This window comes from Sturnus vulgaris, unplaced genomic scaffold, assembly GCF_052056855.1.
Source record: "Sturnus vulgaris isolate bStuVul1 unplaced genomic scaffold, bStuVul1.hap1 Scaffold_157, whole genome shotgun sequence".
Lineage (NCBI taxonomy): Eukaryota > Metazoa > Chordata > Aves > Passeriformes > Sturnidae > Sturnus > Sturnus vulgaris.
Genome location: NW_028276074.1, coordinates 6,518,127 through 6,526,116, shown reverse-complemented (window position 1 = coordinate 6,526,116; position 7,990 = coordinate 6,518,127).

Genomic DNA, 7,990 nt, shown 5'->3' with positions numbered 1-7,990 from the left:
TTGCCGCGAATGTGCCCCAGAAATGTCTCCCTGGACCCAAAGTGCCCCCCTGGACGCTGTCAGAGAAAAAGATGATAATAAAGGTGACCAAATGACTACAAATATTACAAATTATCAAATATTACAAATTATCATGAAGAGGGAGAAATAAATAACCAGGAGAGTTTATTTAATTAATGAAGGGAATTGTGTTACTTAGAACCATTGGCTAATAATTATTTTGGTTGCTAATAATGTGTAGAGCTTTATTACAAATACAAAAAATTTGTTATAAAAGTATAGAATAGTACTATTATAAATAAAAATATAGTTATATATTAATATTTAAGAACATTTTTAATTTAAAGATAAATTTAATTTTATTTTCTAATTTGGTTTGTCAGTCAAAGGTGGGTGATATCATGACACAGTTATGATGGGGGTGAGGAGCAGGTTGTCCAAACAGGGCCAGCCAGCAAGGGGCTCATTCTTCTCTGTGCCCAGAGCTCCTGAGGAGACATTCAGCACCAAGATCACTCTGGAAATGATTCTCTCTGTCATGAATGCCGTTCTATTTGTACAATTTATCAGACAACAAGGTTAAATTCTGCTGCAATTTTTTTAATAGCAACAGTTGTATATAAATGAATACAATCAAAATATATTGGATACATATATCCGAATATATACAAAATTTGGCAGTTAGTAATTTAGTATAATTGAGGTTCCTATAAATCATAAGCAAAACCAGCCGGGGGTACGGGGAGGGGCTCGCCCTTCCTCACGTACTGAACAATCAAGCCAAAATTCCCACTTATATACTATATGCTAATACATATTAATACAGAAGTTTCTAAAAAACTCCTCCTAGTTTCTATTCCTAAAATCTACGTCACTATGTTGTATGGCACATGCTCTACCAATGGGTTAGGGGGTCTCTCATCCTTTTGAGGGTCTATTTCTGATGAAGGCTCATCGTCTTCATCAATGACCGAGGTGTGACCTGCAGGTAGCACAGGCGCCCTGTGTGACTGAGCAGATGTTTTCCATAACATGACTCTAATTAAGTCCCATGCTTGGAATCATCCCATTTTGGCCCATTCCAAGGTCGAGTCTTTCTATTTCTAGATGCTGCTTATCAGACCTACGTCCTTCTACTATTCCCTTCCAACATCTGGAGGATTCCATCTGCTTTGTCTCACTCATTTCCTTTTTTTTTGCTTTGTAACAATTATTTTCTATTGATATGAGTACAATTTTGCTAATATAATTACAATTTCATTAGCACGAATCTCATTTATCACATACATACACATCTGTGAGACTTTCCTGTCCAATCATTATCCATCCCAACCCTGGCACATCCCAAGTCCAGCAATTTGCATGCAGAGAAAGCCAAAACTCGGCAATTCCCCGGTTCCAGCACCAGCACTGCTCAGATCTGGTGATTTGTGGGTGCCAGCACTGCAGATCCAGCAGATTGTTGACGCTGGCAGTGTCCAGGTCTGGCGTTTGCCAGCATCGGTGCCGCCCAGAGCCGTCAGTTTCCTGCTGCTGGGGCACTCGGGGGTTGTGGCTGAGCAGGAAAGGTGAGCCTGTGCCGGGAGCTTTTCTTGGCTGGAGCAAAGGCTGGGCACGCAGAGACCTTCCTGGCACTGTGCCCTGGGCCAGCAGGGATTGTGCTGCTGGAGCCCACCCTCCATTTCTTCTGTCAGGCAGCTTTAGGACATGGAGGAGCCAGAGCAGACCCTCAGCTTTCTGGATTCATCCAGAAGAATCCTGTGTGTGAAGCAGCCTGGGAACAGGGTTTCCATGCCAGGGCGGGCAATTCAGAGCCCTTTTCTCCCCCATGGGCTGAGGGTGTGGCACTTGCCATTGGCAAGGGCCCTGCAGGTGCCAAAGGGGCCGTTTTCAATCTGCTGAGAACAGTCAGAACTGAGAGCCTGTCCTAAACCTGCTTTTCCTGCAAATGTACTCAGGGAATTCTCTTTTTTTGCAGTCTCAGCCCCTGTGTGTGTGCAGGTGTACCGAGTGAAGGATGGAACGAGTCTATTAGTGGAGTGTTCTCCTTTTCTATTGGTTTTTGGTTTTCTTGTTGTTGATATTTTTATTGGATTTGTTTGTTTTCTTGGATTCATTTAGTTTTTGGGAATTATTTGTTTGATTTTTGTTTTATTTTTTTAATCAGCTCCTCGTGGCAGCTGTGGGCAGAGCTCTGTAGCTGTGTGTGACACTCGTGTGTGGCACAGGGAAGGTGTCCAGGGGGGCCTTGCCCGAGCTGTGTGCAGAGGAATCCCCATCAGGCCAGGCTGGGGGTGCTCCGTGGCCGGTGCCTTGCGTTGACTGGAAGCTGCCATGGAGCGTCTCCAGGGATGGAAGGTTGGGGCTGCCAGGGCTGTGGTGTCACAGACAGGGGAACGCTGGGGCTGCCACAGCTGCCGTGTCCCAGAGAGGGGAATGTTGGGGTGCCCTGCTCCTGGCCCGGCCCCAACAGCTCTGCCAGCTCCTCTCAAGGACACAAAGGCTGAGGCAAAGGGTGAGAATTGCGGGAGGGGCTGAGCTGGGAGGGACCCGGTGGGATCATGGAGTCCAGGGCCCTGCCCTGCACAGACAGCCCAACAAGGGGAGGCTGTGCATCCCTGGGAGAGGTGTCCAAAGGCTCCTGGAGCTGTGTCAGCCTTGCAGCTGGGAGCATTTTTTGGGGAACCTGGTCAGTGATGGAAGATCATTCGGTAGGGGGAAGGAAGGGAGGGAGGAAGGGAGGAAGGGAGGAAGGGAGGAAGGGAGGAAGGAAGGAAGGAAGGAAGGAAGGAAGGAAGGAAGGAAGGAAGGAAGGAAGGAAGGAAGGAAGGAAGGAAGGAAGGAAGGAAGGAAGGAAGGAAGGAAGGAAGGAAGGAAGGAAGGAAGGAAGGAAGGAAGGAAGGAAGGAAGGAAGGAAGGAAGGAAGGTTGGTTTATGAATGTTATTCTATTTATCCAATTTATCAAACAACAAGATTCAATTTAGCAGCAAATTTTTTATAGTAATTTTTATAACTTTATCGAATCAAAGTATATGAGATTAATGCAATCAAAGTATAGAATACATATATTTCAGGATATGTAAAATTTAAGAGTAAGTAATTTAGTATAATTGAGGTTCATATAAAGCATAAGCAAAACCGACCAGTGGTACAGGGAGGGGCTCCCCCTTCCTCTCGTACCAAAGCATCCAGGCTAACAATCCCACTTATATACTGTAGGCTACAGAAGTTTCTAGAAAACTCCTCCTAGTTTCTGTTCCTAAAAATCTACGTCACTGTTGTTTGATGCATGCTTTACTAATGGTTACGGGTCTCTCTTCCTTTTGAGGGTCTTATTTCTGATGAAGTCTCATCATCTTCATCAGTGTCTGCTGTGTAACCTTGCAGGTAGCACAAGCGCCCTAAGCTTAGGTTATATCACTAAGCATAAGTTCCCACAATAAAATTAAGTTCCATGCATGGAATCATCCCATTTTGGCCCATTTCAAGGTCGAAACTTTTATTTCTAGATGCTGCTTATCAGACCTAAGTCCTTCTACAATTCCCTTCCAACCTCCTTCTTCAACTCCCAACATCTGGAAGATGTCCTTTGCCCTGTCTCACCCATCTCCCCCCTCACTCTGTAACAATTGTCTTCTATTGATCTAAATACAATTTTGCTAATATAGTTACAATTTAATTAGCATGAATCACATTTATCACAATTCCCCCATTTCTCTTTTTGATCATATTGATTCGTGCTCTAAAAAGTTGTTGCTTGGTATTGTCTATGTTCCTTCATACTAGCCTCCAATTTTTCTCATATTTCTCATGCTGCATTCAGCTTTTCACACTCCTTCTCAAATTTTATTAACATTTCTCATGCCAGGGTATTCTCTTTGCATTCATCAACATTTTCTCGATCTCTCTCCCTCGAGTGTGAGTGGATTGTGCTTTCAGTACCATCAAGAAATTCGGTTTCCTTTTTGCTGTTGATTCTGGATCCATGGGCATGGCTCTAAGTTGCATTCCTGGAATTACTGAGTGGGTTAGTCTAATGAGACAGGGTATCATGCAAGGCAGAAACAATAGTCCTAAACCAGAACATAATAGCATGAATCCCAATGTTTTCCACCACGCACCTCCAAAAAGTTTATCCCACCAATCAGCTTTCAGGATAGAATTCAGTTTTTGAACTGGTACATGTGCCACTCTTTTCATCAGCAAGTTTTGTGATGGCCTCCCCGTGATCATCTATTTCCACACAGCACTCAGATTCATTAAACCTCCCACAAACTCCTCCTTCTTCTGCCAGCAGATAATCTAGGGCAATTCTCTTTTGATGTACAAATGCTCACATTTGTGAATGCTGTTTGGCCAACAACTTTAAAGCGTCTGCCCTATGGTTTGAGATGACTTCCACTACTGCCTGGAGCCTTATCAACCAATTTAATAGGTAAATTGGAGTTCTGTATCCCCAAGACCCATCCTGAGCCCAAGCAGCAGGTTCATAATGTGCTATAATTCTTTCTGCAGGCCATTCTTCATCTTTCCATTTTTGGTTTCCTCCTGCCATTGGAAAGTCGAAATTTAGTTCTCTTTTCTTTCTTTCTAAGGTTTCATAAAGTGGTGTTCCTAGTATATTGCCCTTAGACCTTGGTCTGACAAAGAAGGAGGGTTGTAGAACTCCTAAGGTACAAGTTCCTTCCCACTTTCAGGGTAGTTCACTGTATGCTCATTGCCCTCAAATCAAATATCTTCCATCAGGGGCTTTCCATCTGTTTTCTGTGTTTTCTGGTTGTTCCCAATAAGATTTTAAGTCTTTTATGGATTGGTAGGGGTTAGCTCCAGGACTGTTATGCCAGCACAAATCAGTTTGGTTATTCCACTCACAATCAATTTCTTTCCTTATTCCCCAATATCCAGTAGGACTCTTGGGTCACCAGGTCTTTGTGTTATTGTCTGAATTTACTACTAAAGTAGATAGGCAAGGAGTATATCCCACCACTTCAGTGTATTTTCTCCCTTCCCAAGTTACACAAAGTGTTCCAATGACTTGATGACTCAGAACCCAACCCTCAGGCTGTTTTAATGTCTTAGAAATTTGAGTATGATTCCATTTTAAAAATTGTTCTGGAGCTAAACCCTCACCTCTCCATGGCCATCTTTCAGCCCTTCTAAGTCCTCCACAAAGAAAACATTTAGATAATCCCAATTCTGTGGCAATTTCTTTCATCAGATCTACAAATAGATTTTTATTTGAAGTTGGCAAATCCCAGTCACTATAGTGCTGTTTTAATTTTTTATACAGCTCATCCAGCTCCTTTAAGTCTTTCCCTCTGATCTTTTTCTTATCCTTCATTGTTTCTTTTTGTTTTCCCATTAATTTTCCTCTTTGGCCCTCTTCCTTTTTCATCCTTTTCAAAACACAAAAAATTTTCATATCTAGGACAAAGTTGATCATTATTAGTGTTGCCCGATGCCCCAAACAGAACACAAACTAACAGAGTGTCAGTTTATGCAGTGCTTTATTCAGGGCCCGGGGAACCTGCGGACTAGCGTCCAAAGTCAGGGTCCCACAGTTCCCTTTTTCGTCAGGTTTTTTATACCTTTTTACAAAGTAGTCCACGTGCAGAGGTACACATTCTTCAAGACAATACAGATACATAAATCTTGTAGATATCATTCCTAAAAGTTATAAATTTTGCATGCTTGTCTATTCAAAACTATAGGCTACCCCCCTTTAATTCCCCCTTGCATGTTTTCCCATCACCAGAACCCTTTATTTATTATTATACTTCAGCCTTATCCTGAAAGTTTCTAGATGTTCTTATATGCTCCACTAAATTATTTAATTATCTTTAATTATTGTTTCCACAGTCCCCAGCTCATTCCCAGGGCTGGTTCCCAGGGCCTGTCTGAGAACTGCAGTTTTCTAAGCCTTAGCATGACTACTACTATATCTACATTAGTCCTTTTTCTCATTATTTCGGTATCAACTCCCCCCTTTTGAGCATTCTTCAGATTTTCTGCAAGGATGCTCAATTCTTCAAGTTATGGTTTCTAAGTAGGATGGTGAGTCTTCTTTTCGAGTTGGCAGGATTACTTCTTTCCGGGTCAGTGCTCTCATAACACGTCGAGTATGAGTTCCTTCTCTGGCAATCATTCCTCAAAGACATCTGTACATAATCATGCATACTACAATAATCAATACAATCATTATTACATATTGTACAATTGATGATATCCAACCAGAGACTTGGATTCCTAGGGAGCTAAACAGTGCTCCTACCCAGTTATGTTCAGCTTCCTCCTGGACTTCATGCACTTTTGTTTCAATTTGTTCTAATTGACTTGTGTCTTTTTCTACTTCTTCTGTGACATTTGGGATATGTACGCAGCAATGGTCAACCTTTCCTTGGAGGTACCCACAGACTCCATGTTCTTTTAATAAAAGCAAATCTAATGCCATTCTATTTTGAATTGTCATTCTTGTCGTTGCCTGCAACTGTAAGTTTAGATCCCTAAATCCTTTCTTTGTAACTGCGGCTAGCCTCTCAGTTTGTCCTACTAATTTGTACAGCATCTCCCGGTTTCTATATGTAGAAATTGGTGCAAACAAGGACTCTAATACCCATCCAAATTTAACTCCTGATGAGGGTTCATGCCATTCATCTTCATTTCCCAATCCTAGTTCTCCTGCCGCTTCATTTGTTTCTCTCTTTGTTCGTGACTGCATCTCTTTCTGCGTTAATTTAGACTGTTTCCAAAAAGGGCAAAGTGTAGGGACTCCTAAAGTAATCTGTGTGACCGGGCCATTAATAGGCATATGAGTAGTCCACTGTCTGTGCCCCATTACCCACACTGAATGCCCTGGACTCCTGATGGTAGTCGTCTGACAATCTTTCCATGCCCCTTTTATTTCACCTGTTATTGTATGATTATACCTTTGACATTCACAGCCCCATTTTAATAGTATCCGTACTGGCACTAAACCAATTTGGGATTCAGGGGTATCACAGGTGATGATTTTGCTACAATTCCAGCTAGGTGTGAGGTTCACTCGATCCCGTCTTACTGTTTCAGTTCCTAACACTCCTAGATGTCCTTGCTCTCTCTGGCCTGACCATTCGACACACCAATGTACTGGTCCTATGTAACTGTAAGGTTCTAACAAACTAGGACCCCAAATCGTTTTCCAATGTTCCCATTCTTCCTTCCCTTCTTGACATACTATCTCATAAGAAAATTCTGTGGCTGGTTTTTGTCTTTTTTGTCTTATGTCATAAGTACACCATCTTACATTCTTGAACCGTCCAATTCTTGTAAAAACTGGATTTAGTAATTTTAGGCACTCACTCTTTTGTCCCGGTGTTGACCATTTCCCTCGAACTGTATAGGTTTCCTCTATCATCTTAGTATGATTCTGTATTTCTTTGGTACATCTTTTTGTCCCATTTATAGTTACTGGAGGCATTTCCCCAACGGGAATGATGCCCCATGGTATTGGATCTCCCGCTGCTTTAGGTAAAGGTAAACATGCAGTGATGGACGTAGTATTTTGTACTTGTCCAAAATCCCTAACTAATCCCACTATTAAATTTTCTTGTCCCAATTCTTGTTGTGTTTTTCCAGCTTCTGTCACCTGCCGTGTTCTCCCATTCTCTTTTAGAATACCTACATTTATGTTCCCATAATCAAAACTTTCTTTAATCCGCACAATGCATGAGAATTGTCCTACCTGATCAGCTTGCATATGAGATATTGTCAATGTGGTGTTACCTCTTTGCTGTTCCATATCCCAAAGTGTCACAATTCCTTCTGTAAATACCTCGTCTGTGGTGATTTGTCTCCAGGCTGCATGTACTCCTTTTAATCCAGTTCTCTGGTTGTCAGAAAACAAACAGGTTAAATTTACTCCCGCACCCTCAGGCACCATTACATCTGGCTCCGGAACTGTAATTTTAACAAACGCTTCTCCCACCTGCATTATACAGACTAATGTTAAAA